Raw genomic sequence first — 23,714 nt, forward strand, 5'->3', positions numbered from 1 at the left:
TGTTTCAGGCCTTTCAGACCAAGGACAGCCAGCGCCAGATGCCAAGACAAATAACTCAGGTGCTAGTCACGGTAAGATTTTTAGAAATTGAACTTCTCCAAGATAGGATTTCCACAACCACAGAGTTTATTAGTTGGACCGGAGGGCAGGTAGAATGTATCCCAAGTTAATCTTCTGTGACTCAGATGTCCACCCGAGCACCCAACATCCACAGAGTTAACATTTCCATCAATCTTACCCCAAATTGTGTCAAATATGTCAAAGTTGAAATATTTTATAAAGTGTTCCAGTTAGTCAAAATTAACTCTTAAAAGACTTTGGACAATACACTTCTAAGCACTAAGCTAAAAACCATCAAAACTAAAAACCATCCATCTTAACTCCCCTTCCCACTCCTCGCCATCACCCCCACTCCCACCACGCCACCGGACCAATTTAATATGAAACCCGCAAACTCCTCTGGCCTTACTCAAGCGAGTTCTGAATTTTATAATCATCTTCCTTGATTCCCCCCGCTTCTGGGCTCCCAGCCAGAACGTGAACAAGAAATGTGAAGGGTCACTTCCTGAGGTGAACGCTAAAAGTTTTTCAAAGTGATCGTGGGTGGCTTGGACTGCCTCAGCTTCAAAACCACTTTTTCCTGTTTTCATGCTTGATTTTGTGTGTCACTAACCAGCGTGTGGGAGAAGTGAAATTCTTTTAGCTGTGCTGGGTGCAGCCTCTGTTCCTCCCAGCTCTTTTCCAGTCCGCTCTCTGCGGGTCAGCTTGGCCTCCGACAATGCCCTTCAGTTTCCAGAATTAACTGCTGCCATATTCAAATCCAGGTAGCAAAACTTCACAGTCCCTGCATGTAATAACCCTCCATCCTGAGAATCTGTGTCCACAGAAATGGGCTCTCCCTAGTCCTGAACTTCTAGCCCTTACCTCTATTACCCTGAATAAGACTTGTAAAATAAAGTATTTAATTAAATAAATCCTTTTGAAATTTTTCCTCATTTCTTTAATGAAATAAATTTATTTTTTCTAGATTTATCTGGAAAAATAATCATGACTACACATCTGGTATTTCAATTTCTGTAAACCCTTACTCCCACTATATAGACACATATTTTCATTATATGTATTTGAGACCGAAAACTCCACACTAAAGAGACTAATTTTTCTTAGATATTTTGTCTATTATTTGGATGTGTGGTGATCAGAAAGAGGAAGGATATATGGTTAAGGCACTAAATTTTGTATATTCAGTACTGCTGTAAGTGTGGTGAACTCAACAGAAGAAATCGGAAAGACAGAAGAAGGGATACTTTTGCTACTCAATAATCCTGTTGATCTAAAAAAAGAAAATAAAAATACCAAGAAACTCAATATTAAGTCTACTAAATTTTATTTTAAACAATATTCTTAGCCTCTCTATATTTTTTAAGACATTCAATTAAAATAAGATGTAAAGAAATACAAGTGTCTGGACTGCTATTGCTTTCATTTACTAAGTCTTAGCAGCCAGTGACAAATTTTGTTTCTCACCTTGGGTTCCTACTACAGGCTTACACAGACTCCTCTTTTAACTTGCCCTGAATTCTTTTTGTTGTTGTTGTTAATGTTTATTTTATTTTTGTGAGAGACAGAGGGAGAGAGACAGAGAGAGAGAGACAGAGAGGGATCAGGGGAGGGACAGAGAGAGAGGGAGACACAGAACCCAAAGCAGGCTCCAAGCTTGGAGCTGTCAGCACAGAGCCCAATGTGAGGCTCGAACTCATGAACCATGAGATCATGACTTGAGCTTAAGTCGCTTAACCGACTGAGCCACCAGGCGTCCCTTAACTTGTCCTGAATTCTTAACTTGAGACTAAATGTTCCCAGTGGTCCAAGGCTCTAGTACCTCTCAAACGGTTTTATAACAAAAGCCCTTACCAATTATTTTCATAATGTGAAAGCATCCTTCTCACCAGCTCAGTGGTTTTGATTTTGAAAAGAGACCTGGCTAACTTAAAAGGAGTCCTAACTAAGGTGTTAAACCACCTTCATGAGAAATGAGAGCTTAGGGGCTGGCAGGCGCACCTGCCGCGCTGTTACTGGAGTGAGCATGCGCAATGAATGGCCTGTCCCCACCTCCCCAATTCCCTACCCCACCACCACCACGCCCCCCAGTGGTAGCCACGCAGAATGCAGTCTAGTGGGCCTGCCTCCAAGCGCTGGCGCCCATGCTGTTAGCATAATACCATGCTCTTAATTAGCTTCCCCTCAACGCCAAGCTGGACATCCTTTATATGGGAAAGAGAAACACTGACGCCAGATAGTAATGCCCTTATAGTCTTTTATGTGAAATCTCATGGTCGCCATTTTTATAAGCACAGGGCCATCATTCCCATTTCTTGTCATCTGTTGCTGGTAGCTAGAGCTTGGTCTTTTTCTGGTTTAGACTGAGTAGGTCCTTGCTCACCACCATAAGTAAAAGATTAGATACACAACTGCTTTCTGTAAGAGTCTGGAATTGTTAGAGCAAGCTTTCCAAAACTTAAACCTTCAAAATATTGAGTCAGGAATTGGAAACCTCTAAACAGTGACATGATGATCTCAGCCCCACATGGGGACTCCCTGAGCCCTTCCCATTAACATTTAGATATGACTGGGAATATTTCTCCCCTACTCCCAACGTTTCCCTTCTATGAAGGGTGCTAATCAGAGTAAGCCCTGATCATTTGCCAGCCCAGACTCACATTACTCCTAGAGACTGAGAAATTTGGGGAGCATAAGAGGCATGCTCACCCCATCCTTCTTTGGTAGACCGGGCTTCATCTGAGGAAAGCATACATTTTCCTCTACTCCCCCATGGCATAAACTGTGCAGGGCCTACCTCTGCAGGGAGAAGATTGCCTCACTTTAATGCTGACTTGAATTGAATGGTTAAGTCTGCCTAATTTTGGTGTTCAAGATTAACATGACCATGGAGCTAACAGACTTTAAACCATATCTGCTATATTTTGTAATACTTTGGTCTCTGCATTTTCTGGTGTTTTTCCCCCCAACTTGTCTAAAAGATAGATAAGAGAGAGGGTTTGTTTTGTTTTGTTTTGTTTTGTTTTGTTTTGTTTTGTTTTTAATGGGGAGCACAAACTTATGTGAACAACATATCATTAGGACTTTAAAGGAAAATATGCATGTATTAATAGGCTTGGAGACTTTACAGATGCCTAGAAATAAATATGCATTGTTATATTCTAATGAATTAGAAGCATTCACTTGAAGGAGATCCTCCACAAATTCTGGACTATGCTATAGACATAACTCAGCATCAGGATATTGGAAAATCAATAATACTAGACAGATGATCCATATTTTAACCATCGTGCATTACAGAAAACTAATATGCAAAAGAACCAACTTAACAGAGATGGCACTTTCCCACAGCTACAGTTTCAAAAAGGTAGAAGTTGTAATCCTACCTAGAAGACAGTAGCAGATAAATCAGAGATCTGATCACCTAATGTCTATTCAAATATTAACTTTTTAAGATGCAGGTTAATGGAATACTACTTGGCAGTGAAAAAGAATGAAATCTTGCCATTTGCAACAATGTGGATAGAACTAGAGAGTATTATGCTAAGTGAAATAAGTCAGTCAGGGAAAGACAACTATATGCTTTCCTTCATATGTGGAATCTCAGGAACTCAACAGATGAACATAGGGGAAGGGAAGGAAAAATAAACTAAAACCAGAGGGCGGCAATCCACAAGAGACTCTTAAATACAGAGAACAAACTAAGGGTTTGTTGTTGGGGGGCAGGGGATGAGTTAAATGAGTGATGGGCATTAAGGAGGGCACTTTTTGAGATGAGCACTCGGTGGCATATGTAAGAGATGAGTCAGTGGGTTCTACTCCTGAAGCCAAGACTATACTATATGTTCTCTGACTTTAATTTAAATTTTAAAAAATTATGGCAAAAAAAAATTATCCTTTCTAGGACCTTCACTGTATTCCTTGAGTCAGAATAAGCCAAGATGTTTTTCCTCAGCCCCTTCCCAAGACAGCCATCATCCTTTCCCCCTACTAGTATAACACCTGCTTTCCCGGTTGCTCAAATAGTATTTCTCAACTTTCCACCATCTGGAGAGTGACAGGCAATGGAGAAGTTGTTAGTTGTTTAACTTTCTACTATGGTGGAATTGCTTTAAATTCCACTTTTCAAGCTCTGCCATCTAACCTTAGCATCACAGTTCCCAAACCGTGCACCAAGGTGCCCTAGGACACCACAGTGATCTCGGGTGTTTTAATTTTTTGAGGAAAACATTATGATATTTGATATCTTTCAGACACAACACAAATTCCTGAGATAGTGCATATTGTTGACATTAGGTCACACTATATTATTCCTTTTGATGATGGTCACATCTCTGCAAAGCTACAGTTTGGGGCAGTTGCTGAAATAAACAGCAAGTATTTTATGAAAATCAATATGCAACTTGAAGTCTGATTCCAAAGTTTGAGAAACTGAGAATTGCCAAACAGACATACATATCCCATTAGTAAGTAATTGTGGTTTTTTGAGAATTTTTTTTTAATTTTGGGGGGCACCTGAGTGGCTCAGTCGGTTGACCATCTGACTTTGGCTCAGGTCATGATGTCACGGTTTGTGGGTTCAAGTCCCACATCAGACTCTGTGCTGACAGCTCAGAACGTGGAGCCTGCTTTAGATTCTCAGTCTCCCTCTCTCTCTGCCCTTCTCCCGTTCATATTTTGCCTCTCTCTGTCTCTCAAAAAATGAATAAAAATGTTAAAAAAAATTTTTTAAAGAATATTTAAAAATTTTTTAATTCATGTATATTATTTTTTCAAACATCTATTAAGTTGTTTAGTATAAATACGTGTTGTTTGGACCTAAGTACTTAGAGTGAGAAAATTTTAAAAAAAGAGATTTCAGGGGTGCCTGGGTGGCTCAGTCAGTTAAGCCTCTGATTTCAGCTCAGCTTATGATCTCACGGTTCGTGAGTTCGAGCCCCACATCAGGCTCTGTGCTGACAGCTCAGAGCCTGGAGCCTACTTCAGATTCTGTGTCTCCCTCTCTCTCCTCCTCCTCCCCTGCTCACACTCTGTTTTTCTCTCTCTCTCAAAAATAAATAACACATTCAAAAAAATAATAAACAAAAAAACAAACAAATAAATAAGAGATTTCAGCTTCAGTAAGGAAACATCCCGCTATGGATATTTTTATCTGTTTTTATTTTAAAAAACAGTACAACAATGTGAAAAATCTAAAAAGTATTATATATCAAAAGATATATGCTGTGACCAACCCCCTCCAAAAAAGTGCCTTTTAAATTTATAAAACAGTGAATCCTTATGTAAGAGAAAGTAATTAGATGCATTCTCCATTTTATGAGTCTGAGGAAGAAATAAGCCAATGAGAGATAAACATGCACCTTTGATGCTTTTGAGAAGAAAAACCAGGGAGAAGATGGTCAACTCTGATGCACAAATGATGGGAGAGCCACAGGGGCTACAGCTGGCGTGATATCTATCCCCTGAGACTTATTTCTAGTCCTTGCTTCTCTTCAAGGTCACAGTTATATGTGCCACTCACACAGCTATAACCATGGTCCACAAGGAGTGATTAATATCCCTTCACTCTGCCACATTCCTCCCTAAAGAAACTATGCCTGCATCTGTGGAAGACTGCATCCTGGAGCCAAGCACTGGGGTCCAGAAAGCAAAGAAACTATTTCTTCCAACTGTTCCTATCTTTTTCCTTTTGTCCAGGTACCCAATGCATAGCTTTCTATTCTTTTAAGTTCTTGGGGTTAAGAAAATCAAATAACTTAAGGAAATCAGAAAGAAGCTGTAAATGTATTGTCTTGTCCACAAACAAAATATCATCCTGCAAATCTACCCAAGGCACAAAGATTTCCAAACCCCTGTCCGATGTCACCAGAGGGCAGGGCCCTTAATCACATTCTGCGGCAGTTACCGTCCTGTTTCTATTCTCCAGACTATTGTTTTCCCTTCCTTGATCAGCTCGTTGTCCTTGTCCCCAAAAGCTGCTCTCCTTTTATCAGCCCTCATCCTTGTCAATCTGCAAATCATAGCCCTACATTACAATCTTGCTTCCCAAATTTAACCCTGATCCTCTACAAGCATTCAAAATCATCAACTGAGTTCTAACTCACAGAGTATTCATAACTGTTAGAAATTTTTAACATCATCGTATAATCCAGCCCTTGATTCTTCAAGATGAAGAAAACAAGTCATATTAAATGATTTCCCTAGGTCCACATGGATTTAGAGAAATCTAAGTATAGAATCTACCTCTTCTGTCTTGCTATAGGTCATAGTATACTTTTTTTTAAAGTCTCTGAAATAAGCATAAATATATACCAAATATTAATGCAGTGTAGGTAGGGATCATTAAATGATGTCTGACCTCAGGGTTTTAAGTGACTTCAGTGACACCCCACAATGGACACAGCCCATTCCTCTGAGTGATCAGGGCCACACCACCCTTTCTGGTCAGGGATGTGCTGGAGTGTGTGAGAAGAGGATGGATGTACACACGGAGTAGGGCAGTCTCTGTATCAAGCAGGTACCTCTCCTGATGGAAGCAGTGCCCTAGATTTCTAAATGAAATCTTCCCCGATGTCCATGTACAGGAGAGCCGCCCTAGTCTTTATGTGCAAACGTGGGCGGTGCGCCCTCTAGTGACAGCTGTCCAATCTGCAGTACTAGATGAGTTGGAACGGCGACCCTACTTTGAAGCTCCTTTGAGGTTTCCAGGATGGAAATCTTTCCATTCCGAACCTTTTACAAAAGTGCCTATGGTCTCATGGGCTCAGAAACACCAATCAACCGTATCTCTTTGGGCTGTGCTGCTAAGAAGCTGGGGCCAAAGGTCATTCTCCTACCAGGACCCAAGTTCTCTCATGCCAACTTAGGGGATCTTTTAGGTTTAGGGAAAATTCATCTCCATTATATTTATCTATGACATTTTTTCTATGCCTGTTAATTCCTTTTTATTCCTTATTTCTGAACACATACTAAAAGAATACATGTGAAATGCCTATAAAAGAGTTTGATACACAGTAAGCACTCAACAAGAGTGAGTTGGTATTCTCTCTTTAGTCTTTCATAATAGGCCTTAATAGCACATTATTCCAAGATCTTGAATCAAAAATGTTGAGATATTATTATTCACCAAGAGCTATTAGCATTCACTAGCTTTTTACAAATAGTAATATCTGATGTTAACTGAACATTTACTATATGTATGCATTGTCCTAATTGCTTTATTATTAACTCATATAATTCCCAGATCTATAAATGTTGGTACAATTTTTATTCCCCTTTTAAAGATTAGGAAACTGAGGCACATAAAAAATACATAATTTTCCCAGGGCAATGCAGCTAGTACATACTGGAGTGGGACTGTAATCTATGCAATCTGTTTCTAGAGCTCACATTCTTAATTATCAAATTCAACAAACTTTCCAAATTCCTCTTTACTTGAAGGCAGAAAGAACTTATACTTTACATTCACATAGAGAAACAAAGAATGCAAAGAACAAAATGGTTAAGCTCCATTTTCAAAGGATATTCTTATTAATGCCGACACATTACTTACATGATGTATCCCAAAGTATTATAACATATAAAATATACAATTCCACTCTATCATATTTTGACAATTCTAAACATAAATTTATAGTTATAATAAATGTTAATCCAACAGTAGATTAACAATTATTTTTCTTGTGGCACCTAGTGGTTCAGTCAGTTAAGGGTATAACTCTTGATTTTGACTCAGGTCATGATCTCATCATTGATGAGATCGAGCCCCACGTCAGGTTCCATGCTGCCAGGCTCCAGCACGAAGGGTGCTTGGGATTCTATTCTCTCTCTCTCCCTCTCTCTGCTCCTCCCCTGTGCTCTCTCTCTCTTAAAATAAATAGGTGGACATTAAAATAAGTAAATAAATAAATAAGAAAGCCCATCTCATTTATTTTTTTTAATGTTTATTCATTTTTGAGAGAGAGAGACAGAGACAGAACGTGAGCGAGGGATGGGCAGAGAGAGAAGGAGACACAGAATCTGAAGCAGGCTCCAGGCTCTGAGATGTCAGCGCAAAGCCTGACACAGGGCTTGAGTTCACGAACCATGAGACCATGATCTGAGCCGAAGTTGGACCCTCAACCAACTGAGCCACCCAGGCACCCCAAAAGGCCATCTCATTAAAAAAAAAATACAATTATTTTTCTTACCTTCTTAGAATTCGTAGTGTTACAGAATTCATACTTTTACAATGTTTTAAATGCATATTAATTACTGAAAAAAATTATTTCTACATAAAATAAATTGCTGTGGGTGGTTTTGCAAACCCTTTAAGTCTTCCACTTCTCCTAAAAGAAAAGTTAGAAGTGAAATTATTTCCCAATGCATATTTATCACAGAAAGTTTTATGCTTAAATGATATAATCCAGTACCTAGAGTCATTACTTTGAGAAAAATATTGATTTTAACTGTAAATGCTTAGCATCAGAAGCATTAATAAGGGTTTAAACTTATTCACTTAACTCTGTCATGATCTGATTAACCACAGCTTTAGAAACATACTTAATTGTATGTATTCTAATATATTCATGACACCTAATTCTCCTATTAGACCTAAAGACATGCCCATAAGCAAAAATGTCGGTCAACTTGGACAGGCATAGGCTACCTCCCATGGACATTTGCTACCAGCGAGTTGTCCAAATAAGGTCTGCCCAGGGTTCACAGTCCAAACAAGTGTATGTGCATCAAGTAGCGATGTCACTTGGGTCTCTCACTTTTGCAGATGCCAACTGGCCCCACAGATGTCATGAATCCTAACCTGTGTGTGCCCCTTCTCCAGAATCTCTTCAGCCTCCATCTGCTCTATCATCACTAGCACTTAAACATGCCAGATGCACTTCACCTTCCTACCAGCAGGTGTGTAGCTCAATGAGGTAGAACTCTCCAGTCACTGAGGACTCAAGGCTCTTCTCCCTAACAGCTCCAAACCCCAAAACCCTCCTGTCCTCACCTGCTTTCCCTCTGCTCAGATGCTCACAATTTCTACATGTATCACTGGAAAGGCCACCTAGCCTCCCTGACTCCAGTCCTACCCCAGTTGACACATGTACAGAGTGATAACCCTTTTCAATGAAAACATCATGAAACTAACACCTGCACAGTTTTGAAAAAGAAAGAAAAACTTCTGCATTATGGAAAATATATAAGGAAAAGTGAGTCTCCAACTTGCCACATCCCACAACCCACTTCCTAAAGGATATTTTTTCTGTATCCCTCCCCTATATGTTTTCTTTCTCTTTTAGCATACCTGCAGACCAGTGTTTGAGTTCGCCTTTCTGGTCTTAACCACAACTACCAGGGATGGGAGGGTTGATCTGATGAGGGAATGTCTGACAGCCAGGATGGCTATTCCTTCAGAATGAACCAATGGTGCCAATCGTCACTGTTCAACATCTTACAGATTTCATGTCACGCATGGGACATTTTCAAATGACAAGAATCACCTTTTTCCATAGGAAGCAATCTCTCACCTGTAACAAGGGATCATGTGAACGTGAGAGGCTTTTTCCTAGAGAGGCGATATTCACAGTAGTTAGGTACGCAGGCTCTGTAGCCAGACAACTGAGGTTTGAGTCCTGGCTGTATCACTCATGTGCTGTGTGATCTTCAACAAGTCACTTAACCTCTCTGTGCCTTGGTTTCTTGTTTATAAAATAGGAATGATACCAATATTATCTATTTCATAGAGCTGACATGATGACTTAATGAGTTAATATTTGTACTGTGCTCGTAATAGTGCCTGGTACATACTAAGTATTATTCAAATGCCTATTAAGTAAAATTTAAAATAGTCCATGACACTAATTATATAAACACATATCCTGACTCAGTGTGTTTCCCACTCAGCTTTACTTCCAGTTCCTCCTCCACATCCTATCTTTGTCAGTAGTGGAACTACATGCAGAAATCACAACTTACTAAGTTAATCATTTCATTTCATGAGTAGAATTTCAGTTTAAATCTTTAGTATTTGGATTTCAAATTAAGTGCATGATCAAGCATTAATGGTGTGATGATGGTTAACTTTAAAATCGGTAATATTCTTACAAAGAAAGTTTCATTCCTTTTGAGGCCGTGAGAAATTATTTATTATGTATTAAATTTTTGCTCTGCAAAGCAATAGCAGATTGATGAGCTGTTGGGGCCTGAATTATTCTCGAGGTTGAAAGATGCCTTTTGGTTGTATTAATCACCTAGTCCAGAACTAGAGTAGACACGGGAGAGTGCTGCTTCTGCACAGCCCAACCCAGCCCATACCGGCTTGCACTGGGCGAAAGTAGATTCCTGTCCCTGCAGGACTGGGTAAACCAAAGGATCCCTATCCACCCTGTCCTCACCCATCCTGCAGAGTCCATCAAGGTCCCTTGATTATGAGAGTATGAGTCAAATAGTAGATTGAAGTTTAAAATGTCATTTTAAGCCAAATAAAAGCCCACTTCTCATCCTGAAAAATCCTTGTATAATGAATGCCCCTCTCAGGAACACAGCACCACACCACTGACCTCACTGGGCTCTCATTCTTTCTCTTCCTCCCCATCTCCTCCTCCATTGGACTATCTCATATGGTCGCATGTAAGGAGAAACTGCCAGCACCCCTCACACCTTTAAGTAAATGACTATTTCAAGAAAAGTATTAAATGCTGGCTTTAAAAACTGAAGCACGGAGGGGTGCCTGGGTGGCTCAGTTGGTTAAGCGTCCAACTTTGGCTCATGGCATGACCTCATGGTTCGTGAGCTCAAGCCCCACATCAGGCTCTGGGCTGACAGCGTGGAGTCTGCTTGGGATTCTGTCTCTCTGCCCCTCCCCTGCTCTTGCTCTCTCTCTCTCTTTCAAAATATATAACCTTAAAAAAGTTGACGCATGGATACTTTCTGACAGGTAATTAACAATTTTTACAGAGAGATGACACTCATTTTTCATTTATGTAGCACTAAACTAGACTCTGAGAATACAGGAATGGAGTCTATGCTGTGCTAGGAGGGACAGACAAAACACATTATCAGACAATAAATAAAATGTGCCCAGTTATGATGAAATTAAATGATGGCATCCAATGAAAGTCTAGAGCAAAACAGAAGGGAACCTATTGGGGTTTTCAACCTTGGCCAGCACATTAGAATCTCCCCGGGAGCTCTTAAACCTCCCAGTCACACCTCAGACGAGCTAAAGAATGTCTGGGAGGTAGGATCGGGTACCAATTTTTCAAGTTCCCCCAAATGACTCTAAAGCATAGCTGAGGGGCGCCTGGGTGGCTCAGGCGGTTAAGCGTCGGACTTGGGCTCAGGTCATGATCTCACAGTTCCTGAGTTTGAGCCCCACGTCGGGCTCTGTGCTGACAGCTCAGAGCCTGGAGCCTGCTTCACATTCTGTGTCTCCCTCTCTCTCTGCCCCTTCCCTGCTCATGCTGTGTCTCTCTCTGTCTCAAAAATAAATAAACGTTAAAAAAAAATTTAAAGCATAGCTGAAATTGGGAAGCAATTTCTTTACTCTTCCATAAAAAAATTAAAAAAAAAAAAAAAAAAACCTATAGAGCTACAAACACCTAAAAGCAATTTGGTTCCTCTTTGATTAAATTTAAATTATTGTTATTACTACTTGTATGACCTTAATCGAGCACTTCAATTTCCTCATTTGTAAAATGGGTATAATATCATCTCTCTGTGGCAACTGTATTATTAAATAAGATCACGCATGTCAAATGCTAACCACAGTAACCTCCTCCTAGAGATTGTCCCATAAATGTCAGCCGCCCATACAATCAGTCGCTGCTGCTACCTTCGTCATTTTTACTGTTATTGCTACTTGCTCTATTGCTGAGGGCTGGAATCCCCCTAGGGCCTCGAGCTGTCCACTGCACAAACTCAGCACCGGTGCTCTGGGAGGATTTTCTTTAACAACCTGCAAAGATTTACCTTCACATTTCTCCCGGTTCCTCGTACCTCCCTTGCACTGTTTTTTTCTTTTTTTCTGTTCCACACACTTCCTTCTTGCCTGGAAGAAGAAAAATTACCAACCTCTGCACCAAAGAGACAGGAGAGTAGAAGGTTTCCCTGGGTCCGTGAGACACTGCAGGAACAGCCCTGTCCCTGCCCTTATCGCTTCCAGATCCTCTGGCAGCTACCTTTCCCAGTTCATTCTAGGATTCACTTCCCCACTGAAAGCCCCAACACCATTGAATTTATCTCTTTGTGCATAAGGTGAACAAGCTTCTACTTTTCCTTCCTGACCTCTGATGCAAATGCAGGGGGAAAAAAATGTGTTTTTTTCCCAAACATGCAATTCTTTTTTTAAGTTTATTTATTTATTGTTGAGAGAGAGAGAGAGAGAGAGCACAAGCCAGGGAGGGGCAGAGAGAAAGAGGGAGACACAGAATCCCAAGCAGGCTTCAGGCTCTGAGCTGTCAGCACAGAGCCCAACATGGGGCTCAAACCCACAAACCGTGAGATTGTGACCTGAGCCGAAGTTGGACACTTAACCAACTGAGCCACCCAGGTGCCCCTAAACATGCAATTTTGATATATGTGCATACACATACACAAACGTATAAATATATAATAAATTTATATATTTACATAAGTATATGTATATCTTTATATAATATATAATTATATATCATTATATATAATATATATATTTATATATATATATAAAATGGCACACACTATTTACATATATATTTATATATATGTTTTATATATATATAAAATGGAATGCACTATTTATATATATTTATATTATATATATAAAATGGCACACACTATATATATTTATATATATTTATATTATATGTATATATATAAAATGGCACGCACTATATATATATATTTATATATACATTTATGTTATATATATATATAAAATGGCATACACTATTTATATATATATTTATATATATTTATGTTTTATATATATAAAATGGAATGCACTATTTATATATATATTTATGTTATATATATGTAAAATGGCATACACTATTTATATATATTTATATATTTATGTTTTATATATATTTATATATATTTATATTATATATATAAAATGGCACACACTATATATATTTATATATATTTATGTTATATGTATATATATAAAATGGCACGCACTATATATATATATATTTATATATACATTTATGTTATATATATATATAAAATGGCATATACTATTTATATATATTTATATATATTTATGTTTTATATATATAAAATGGCACACACTATTTATATATATATTTATATATATTTATGTTTTATATATATATATAATGGCACACACTATTTATATATATATTTATATATATATTTACGTTTTATATATATATATAATGGCATGCACTATTTCCACACAACTTCCAAATTACTCATCCTTGAAATGAAGATAATGTCTACAATTATCAGACCTTTATTTAAAACCTATTGGCACTCATAGTAGATGTATAATACCACCACACCCCAAAATCGATCTCTGTGACAAGAGTAATGAGGGCATGCTTATCTTTGGTGATATCAGATATAAGAAAATGATGCTCCTAAAACTGAGGTAGGCAGACACACACTGACGCTTACCACGGCGTAGTTGTGCAGAGCCGCTTTTGTGTGATAGAATTGGTTGTATGTCTGAAGACTCTCAGGCATGTGTTCAGAATCCTCGCCAGCATTACTCAGAATGAATTACAGCCAACAGCCACCTATGTGATAGATTATTAATATTCATTTTCATTTCAAATCACTTCTGCCGGCTTCGCATAGAAGGGCTGAGATCCACTGTGGTTAGCGGAGTGGAGGAAGCAAATAACCAGTATGTCAAATTGATGTACTGCCAGTAGTAAGCACACAGTCCCCACCACAACTGTGAGAGCCCAACCTTGGATGCCTAGCAGACAATTATGCAGCATCTATTACTAAATCATGAGAGAGGAGAGCACACCATTGCTTTCAAATTTGTAACAATGACCCAAAAAATATACAACTACACTGGTGGATGTCGACTTACATAATATCCACAAAATAGCACTGACCACTTGCAGGCAGCTGGGACAGTCATATGGGCCACTGAATTCAGAACATGCAGATTCATGAGAGTTTTTCTTCTTCTTCCTCTTCCTCCTCTTCCTCCTCTCCTTCTCCTTCTTCTTCTCTATCTATCTATAACCCAGAGCTACTCCCCTGCGATTAAGAATAGGCTGAGAGCACGCTGATCCAGAACTCTGACTCCAAAGGTATGACCTCTCATTCAACTGCCTGATCTAGACTGGCTTGGAAACATCAAAGGAACTGGTAACCAAAACCTTTACTTCAGTTCAAAAATACAAGATGGCCAAAAGCAAAACAGGCAAAGGAAAACCAAATACAGTGACAGCATAAGAATATCTTCCAGACCTCAAAATATCGCCGACTGCAGTTGAGAAAGAAAGTTTGGCTCTCGCAGGGGTGCCTGGATGGCTCGGTCAGTTAAGTGTCCGACTTCGGCTCAGGTCACGATCTCACGGTTCATGGGTTTAAGCCCCGTGTCCAGCTCTGTGCTGACAGCTCGGAGCCTGAGGCCTGCTTTGGATTCTGTGTCTCCCTCTCTCTCTCTCTCTCTCTCTCTCTCTGCTCCTCCCTTGTTCTGTCTCCCTCTCTTTCAAAAATAAATAAACATTAAAAAAAATTTTTTTTTTAATTTGGCTCTCGCATTCACCATTTAAGTATCTGTCCCAAATCAAAAGCCAAGTACAGCATTCTATACTCCACCAATTTTCAGTTTTCTTCTTTAAATGATCATAAAATAAACAATCTATCTTGAAAACCAACATGATAAGTATAACAGCTGCTGGAGGAAAGCCACCAAGTGGTTGGTGCATATACCAGCGAGGGAAAATGCAACATATTTAAGACACCCATTTCAGGATATTCTTTAGCCTCACTGATTTCGGTTGTTTGGAGCATGCACTCTGACAAAGAATAGTTGCCTCCGGGCACATATTACACAGTGAAATAGAAAGAGACAGTACCTGACAAAAGAATTTATAATCCTCAGGAAGGAGATAAACATCCCATACCCACACCTTATTAGTATGCATAAAGTGTACAATCTAATTGTGTAAAAAGGATTTCATAGTCTCGGGACTGATGTTCCACTGAGTACGCATCAGTGAGCACATATAGGGGAACTTGGCTATTCAAGAAAAATATTCTGTAACTTTCCACTAAAATCCATGGTTTACAAATTATCAGCAGGAAAGGCACTACATGCCAGGGATTGAGTAAATATTCTAGCTCATCTTGACCTCAGGTGTCAGAGTTCACCCAAGGACAAGTCATAATCCTTGAGAAATTGTGCTGATAGTCGGCTTGCATTGCTTAAAAACGGAATGCCCTCAAGGAAATATCTTGGGTGCATATCCTGGGTCCAAACACGTGGTGCTTCAGAATCCCCTAAGCATGAGATTCTCCCCCTTTGGTTTCAGAGAGAATGTGTGGTGCAGAGTTCCAACATATTCTTTGGGAATCCAGTAGTGGTACCATTAAAATATCTCAGAGAAATAAGCAAATCAGGGGAGAACAAGTAGTTCTACTAAATACATTTCAGTGCACAACTCCAGGGTCACTCTTTCCAAGGAGCTGGGAGTGCTGTCCACAGGTCACCATGTAAATCCTGCTTGAGAGACTGAACAGTGGAGACTTAGGTCCCCTACCTAAGCTCCATTTTATCTGCAAGATTTCATGAAAGTCTGAGAACACTGGCCTAGGTTACTTTGACAGAAATCCAAATGCCCTAAAAAACTGTGTTTCCTCCAAGCACAGGGGTGGCTCAGTCGATTAAGCATTGGTCCCCTGGTTTCTGCTCAAGTCATGATCTCAGGATGGTGAGATCAAGCTCTGCACTGGGTTGCTGGGTGTGCTGTGGAGCCTGCTGTGGAGAGATTCTCTCTCTCCCTCTGCCCCCTCCCGCTTACTCATGTGCTCATTGTCTCTCTAAAATTTAAAAAAAAAAAAATCTTGAAAAGAAAAACTGTGTTCAGTTGTGGATTTTGGTACTTGTTCAGGAAAAGTAAAGACAAAAAGTAAAAACCTATACTGTGCATAGATACAAGTCTCACACCATGACAAAGGCTGAACGCTTGAAACGTGCATCACTGCAACTAACCATCCTACCTACGACCCCGATGCTGTGGTTGCTAGTATCCCAAGTTGCCAAATCTCAGCAAAAGCTGAGATCCAGAGAGGTGAAGGGGCTCCCTGAGGAAGAGCAAGCCAGGAAGTGGAAGGGCTTATGTAGGATGGACTCTAAGGCCAAGATCTGTGCACCTGCAACTACATCTTGTGTTCCAAGATGCAGGACTGATGACAACAAGGAGCTCTCTCAGAGCACTGCACGATGGCATGCTGCTGAGATGAAAATGCTATCATTTGTAGGGCGCCTGGGTGCCTCGCTGGATTAAGCATTCGACTCTTGGTTTCGGCTCAGGTCATGATCTCACGGTTCATGAGTTCAGCCCGCGTAGGGCTCCGTGCTGACAGTGAAGAGCCTGCTTGGGGTTCTCTCTCTCTCACTTACTCTGCCCCTCCCCTGCTCATGCTCTTCCTCTCTCTCTCAAAATAAATAATACATATTTTTTAAATAAAATAAGAAAATTAAATAAAATGATATCATTTGGAGTTAAATTATATACTGTCCTATTCCAGATTCTACTACAAACAGCAGCAGAAGCCAAAGATTTGACACCTTTTTCCCCATTAACTTGTCTTTCAATAGATTGTTGAATAATAGACTGTTCTCCATGATTGTTTTAGCAAAGAGAATGCTTCTATTCAGGAGAATAACTCGGAGAATTTCAGATGAATCTGCAAGCAGCCCCAGTGTGGTTCCTTCCCCAGAGCCACACAAAGCTGCCATTTCCTCCTTGTACCGGATTGGCGTTCCTTCCTCTCTACAAACCTTCAATTCTAGAACACTGCCTCACTGTAGAGGGGCAGGTACAAGGCCCAGAGAGCCAAAGGGTGTGTGCCTTTTTTCCATTTTAAGTGCAGGCTCCAGAGTAACATAGTAGAGTTCCACGCTCAGAATTTTTCACGCAGTAATTTTGTGACATCACTGTTTTCCTATTTTGTGTTTGAGATGATTCTGAATCTACTCTGTGCAATTTTCCTACTCCCCCTTGACCCTGTAATCACGATGGTGCCCTCAAGTGCCGTCAAAAGTAGGGACAAGGGGCGCCTGGGTGGCTCAGTCGGTTGGGCGTCCGACTTCGGCTCAGGTCATGATCTCGCAGTCCGTGAGTTCGAGCCCCACGTGGGGCTCTGTGCTGACAGATCAGAGCCTGGAGCCTGTTTCAGATTCTGTATCTCCCTCTCTCTCTCTCTGACCTTCCCCCATTCATGCTCTGTCTCTCTCTGTCTCAAAAATGAATAAACGTAAAAAAAAAAATTAAAAAAAAAAAAGTAGGGACAAAGTGCAAGAACCACTTGACACATGTTCAAGAGGCACCTTTTGAAGATAAAAAGTCTGCAGCTGTACCAAGTTTTAAGGCCTTTATGCTACTTCTTGCTGCCGTCTCTTGTCCTTCTTGTTCACTGCCATCCACTGGGGACTAGTCCTCTATTCCGTGACTGAGAAGCAAGAAAGAACAAAATGGAAATACATTGGGACAAAAGAGGAAGAAGAGAATAGAAGCGTTGTGTCTAAGGTTGTAAGAGGGCCCCCTTTGTGCACAGTACAGTAAAACCTTGGTTTGTGAGCATAATTCATTGTGGAAACATGTTTGTAATCCAAAGCACTTTTATATCAAAGCAAATTTCCCATAAGAAATAATGGAAACTTAGATGATTCATTCCACCACCCAAAAATATTCATATAAAAATGATTATATGTTATATAATACAAAATAATACAGAAAATACAAAACAGAAAGAAAAATAAATTAACTTGCACTTGCCTTTGAAAACCTTTGTGGCTGGTATGAGGGAGACGAGAGAGGAGGGTTATTGTGTAGGACAATTTTCACTATCACAAATGGATGTTGACTACGGTACAGTTTTAATGAACTCTTATCATCCACTGTATTTAGTGTAACTGGCAATAAGGTGGCAGAGGAAAGGGTCTCTTTCTGCAGGCAGCCTGACCTAGAATGAAGCAAAGCATTCCTAAGCTTGCTCTTGTGTGGAAAAGCAAAGAACTGTCCATAGGTGCTTTGAAGTGACAAAAAATACACTAGTGTCAGTTGTAGACACCCTCCAATGTTCTAAAAAATCACTCATTTCTGCCAAATACCGCAGCCTGAGACTGAGCACCAGAGCATGGGAGACAATCACCCACAAACCTACATCATGTACGTGTGTGTGTGAGAGAGAGAGAGAGAAGAACCGTTGGTTCAATTGTGATCGTGTGACCTTTGGCATCACGTACTACTCACATTGCAAGACATCACCCATTTATCAAGTTAAAATTTATTAGAAATGTTTGCTCGTCTTGCGGAACATTCACAGAACATGTGACTCGCAATCCAAGGTTTTACTGTATCTAAAGTGGAGACAGAGAGAAACGTTAGTACCGAGTATTTGGGACACAGCTAGTATTCAATTGTTATCAAGGTAAATAAATGCATCCAGCATACCAGCATACACACACATAAGGCAAGAACCATTAAGGGAATTAGAATTTGGAGAATACCTACCCTATGCTGAGCCCTAGATTTGTCTAAACAACTCAGTTCATGGTTACAAAACTATGAAACATTTTCTCTAGTACTCAAGGATCCTGAGAATCTATTGAGCCCCTGACCTGACCCATTTATTTCTTCTCCACCCCTCTAGCAGCCAGACAGTGGGTTGGACTCACCCAAACAAGGTCTCAAATTACGAGTGGATTCTGATTATCACTGTCACTCCTTTCTCCTACTTTTATAAATAATCGAGGTGACTCTACAGAGCCATTTTTTAAAAATAAATTGGCATACGTAACCACACAGCTGGCTCAGACTGTTACTCACCCCTGGTCACCCTGACTCGTGAAACTGATCGATGGTGGGCATGTAAAAGTCACCGTATACCACTGTGACATTCTTAAATGGTCACAAACTCAGGCTATGAAGGCACATCTAGCAATAAGGGCCATCTTCAACTAAAAGGTTAATTCTCTTAGCAGCTGAAAAGTCTGCCCTCTCGGGCAAATCTCAAAGCTGAGAACTTATCACATAAGGCACAATCTCATTGGGCATGCAGAGCAAATAACCTTGTTAAGAATGTAGAATGAAGAATGGCTATTCAAACAGGGTCGTAGCAGGTGAACAAGGTAAGGGTAGAAGGCAGTCAAGTATGAGGCCGCCGTGGGATGTAATTTAAGGCACTTTAATAATTTGGGCATGTCCAGTGTTAAGAGAGCGGTTTGCCTGGCACCAGGTAGGGGCTAACAAAAGCACCCAATGAGGAGACCTCCGTGCAAGGATGCCAAAAATCCACCTTAATGAACTGAGGGGATGATGGCAAAGGGGCCCTGCAGGGTCAGCCAGCCTGCTGGCCACGCTGTCACAAAGGCCAGGATGGAGGCAGCTAAGAAAGGGCTTAATTATCCAGCCATTCCTCATTTGAGTTGGAGGGAGCCAGCAGGAAGAGGGTGCTGGACCACCAATTAGGTTAGTCAGGAGGTTATTCGGTCTAAGATCAGAAACAGAGGTGAGGCAAAGCCAGCGGGGGGCAAAACATCAAAGGTCCTCTTGGCCGTCAGGGGGTTCCTCTTCCCACTGTGGACCAGACCATTCCCATGACCTAACGCTTCATTAGGTCGTCATTTCTGGCACCACTGAAATTCTGACCTTCTGTCTCAGAGAAGGATGTCATAACCCAGGATGCCCGGTGAACTCTAATCAGTGACAATTTTAAAGACATTTTATTGCATCGTGGGTTTGACAGCCAAATGCTATTTTATAAGAACGCTTGTTTTAAGAACACTTCACTATAACAAAAGCATCTTTCTCTGACGTCTGCGATCACCACAGTTCACAGAATGAACGCCAGCGGCAGAATCATTCAACAAGACATTTCAGGCTGGAAACATTCTTCCTGGTTCCTCTTTCAGTGATGTTCCCAGAGAATCCCTTTTCCATCCTCCGAAAATATCCTTAATCCTTGACGGAAAAGCCTGAATAACTAAGTATATTAGCACTACACTAGACCCTAAGTCACGAAATCACAATGGAGAAATTGGTAGAGGACAGGGTTTAGGAGAGTTTAAGCCACTCAACCATTTAGAGTATCTTCTTTTTACCATACTATTAAGCGCAGACACACATCCAGTGGGCTAAATACTCTAAACCCGAAATACATAAATTCTCCCTGAAATACACAAACCCTCCCTAAAATATGTAAATTCCACACCTGAATTATATAAACAATCCTAGCCAAATCCAGTCCTAGTACTATATATCCTCATTTGCCTTTTGGTTGCAAGATATATTCATACTCACCTACAAGATTTCCTAAGATATTTCAATCTCCTACTCCTGGCCATAAATAAGTGGGCAGAAGAAAATTAACAATCTATTTGATATTATATAACTTTTTAGTAATTTATTCTGTAAACACTTATTCTATTCTGTAAACATTTGGATTTAATTGGTGAAGATTGATTTGTGTGATAGAATTTAATAATTAAAAAAATGATGTATTTTATTAAGACTATACTTAATCTTAATAAATACTATTAATCATTTAAATTAATAATTGATCATTATTGATAATGCTTTCCATTTTTCATATCTTTGAGGTAGTCAGAACCTTGCTACTGTAGTAATATAATATATTCTATCTTAAAACATACCCTAAAATACATATGTATACATTCCTTTCTTTACTGTGAGGTGTTTTTTTTTTTTTCCAGTTTCGAATACATTTTGGGTTCAGTGTTGGGATGGAGGAAAGAAAAATCCACATTGCTTCACTGAAACTTACTGGTAGAAAAGGTTATGAATAAGAATTAACCCCAGTAGTTTTACCCCCTATTTAAAACCCATCATTTGGGTATTTAGTGAGGTTGAGAGTTGGGGGAAGGAGTGACTCAGTCTTCTGCATCACAGTTGTCTCCTTTCCAAAAGGAGGACAAGCAGGTATAAAATGCTACCTGACCTGGGACAATAGCTCAGGATAATACATGCCACTTGGTGGATTAAAAATTTATAAGATATTTTTCCATCTCTGCTTGGAATAAAAATGAATATATTCTTGTCTCGTGGCAAGTGCTTTCTTACTCAGAGCTGAAGAGATGTGCAACACCTTAAATTCTGTGGGGTTTGCCTTTCTAATTATATTACACAGGAAATAAGCCAAACAACCTGAGTACCTGGCAGGAGAGTCCCATACCCCCCACATACAAATAAACTCTCTTTACATACAAATCCCAATAGGTGGGAATGCTATAGCTTTACCACCACCACCAGCACCCCCCCACACACACACACACTCATACACACGCTCACACACACACACACCTGTACCATGTCAATATAACATTTTTCATTAAAGATTGCATTCCACATCACACCATGTACCTGTGTATGTGTGCTTGGGCGGGCACACATGAGTATACTCTCACAGTATATAAAATGTAACAGCTATCTCGTGTTTCCAAAGGTCACATTCATGTTCTCCCTTTGGTACCAGGCAGGGGCCAACAAAAGCACCCAAGGAGGAGACCTCCATGTAAGGATGCTAAAAATCCACCCCAGTGAACGAAGGGGTCTCCTGCCAGCCAGGTGGCAGCGCGCTGATAGAAATCTCGCGGGGCAGGGGGTGGGGGAAGTTGGTACATGCTCACATGGACACATGGAAAGTCTGGAGCCTGCCCTTTGCCCCATAAGTTACCTAGAGAGGAAACCTTTTGTTATGGGTAGTCATGTAACTTTGTTTAAATACATCAACAGAGAAAACTGATTTTCCCCCTTAAGGCAAGGGTTGAAGGTAATCTAAAAATATGTGTCATCTTTTGAAAGATGGCATTAATTTGTTTTGATCTCTAATGGTGCTGATTATCCACATTCCTTTCTACTGAGGACATGGCCCTCCCCTCAGGCCCTTTTATTTCTTGCCTTGCCCTGTATTCCTGCAGTTACTATGATGGAATACAACAGCTCACAATTTCTGTGATTAGAAATAATTCTGGATATGAGTAGATTCAGAGATGACTAAAACCATTGTAATACCTCAGCAATGTTGTGCTCAAAGATTTTTATTAAAAATAAACTACTATTTTTGAATGAAATAAAAGTGTTATTCATGCAACCCACAAAAGAGAGAAAGCTTTTTCAAGGCATTAGTAAAAAGATATGGGGAGAGAGCAGAAAGGAAAGATGTTTAAGATAAAATAAAAAATTGAATTCCTATAATTATGTAGCAAGAATTAAACTTAAGTCCCAGGCTCTCAGAGATCCAGGAGAAAGGCTGAGAGTTTCAAGGTGAAATCCCAACTGAGAAGATAATTCAGCTAGCCATTGTAACAATCTGGGGTGATGAATGCAGAAATGCCCAGCAAAAGGCAACTATCAGAAGTCAACAATTTTTCCTTACAACTAGCTTTTTTTTTTAATATGAAATTTATTGTCAAATTGGTTTCCATACAACACCCAGTGCCCATCCCGACAGATGCCTTCCTCAATGCCCATCACCCACTTTCCCTTCTCCCTCATCCGCCATCAACCCTCAGTTTGTTCTCAGTATTTAAGAGTCTCTTATAGTTTGCCTCCCTCCCTTAGTCTTTCTTTTTTAATGTTTATTTATTTTTGCATGCGCACAAGAGTGGGGTGCAGGGCAGAAAGAGAGGGAGACATAGAATCCAAAGCAGGCTCCAGGCTCTGAACTGTCAACACAGAGCCCGACACAGGGTTCGAAGCCTTGAGCCGCGAGGTCATGACCCGAGCCGAAGTCGGACACTTAACCAAATGAGCCACCCAGGTGCCCCTCCTTAGAACTAGTCTTTACACAGGCACACATTATTAATTTATTAGCTATGGTCGCTGTATCATATACCATTTTCCCTAGCCCTTGGATCAAGTCCTTGGAAACAAGAAAGACACAGTAGAGAAACATTCCACCTCTGTGATTTCCAACATTACTGATAAATTCTGATAAAACACCATCTAAAATAAACAATAGGATTTTACACCTAAACATTCCACTTTTTTTCAAAAATTAGATTTCTACAGCTAAAAATTGGGAGGGAACTCTAGAAGCTGATGTGAAGCTTAGTGTGATATGGCATTTTAATTTGAAAAGGCAAACAACTCAAGAGAGTCTGCTGAAAAACTATTAGAATTAACTTTTCAAAAGCTCAGTAAAAAAACTTACAAGGTTGATTTTTAAAAGTCAAACTCTTTGTAAACTAACATAAACCAATTAGAAAATGTACTGGAATAATAAGTACATATTATTATTATACATATTATTATAATGTGTATATGTATTATATATATGTAATATTATACAATTATTATAATATGTATATTATTGTACATAATGATATGTACAATAGCAATAAAAACATGATACCTACCAATAATCCAAAGAGCAAATGTGCATTATCATTTATATAAAGAAAAACACAAAGGTTGCTAGACAGATGTAAACACAGAAGAGAAAAATAA

The 23,714-nt window shown here is 39.8% G+C and overlaps 1 protein-coding gene; it reads right to left on the reverse strand.

Moving 5' to 3' along the window:
• The window catches only part of DTWD2 (DTW domain containing 2), a 379,651-nt gene that overhangs the window by 78,172 nt on the left and 277,765 nt on the right, over positions 1-23,714 (reverse strand).

The sequence above is a fragment of the Panthera leo genome, chromosome A1 (genome assembly GCF_018350215.1).
Source record: "Panthera leo isolate Ple1 chromosome A1, P.leo_Ple1_pat1.1, whole genome shotgun sequence".
NCBI lineage: Eukaryota > Metazoa > Chordata > Mammalia > Carnivora > Felidae > Panthera > Panthera leo.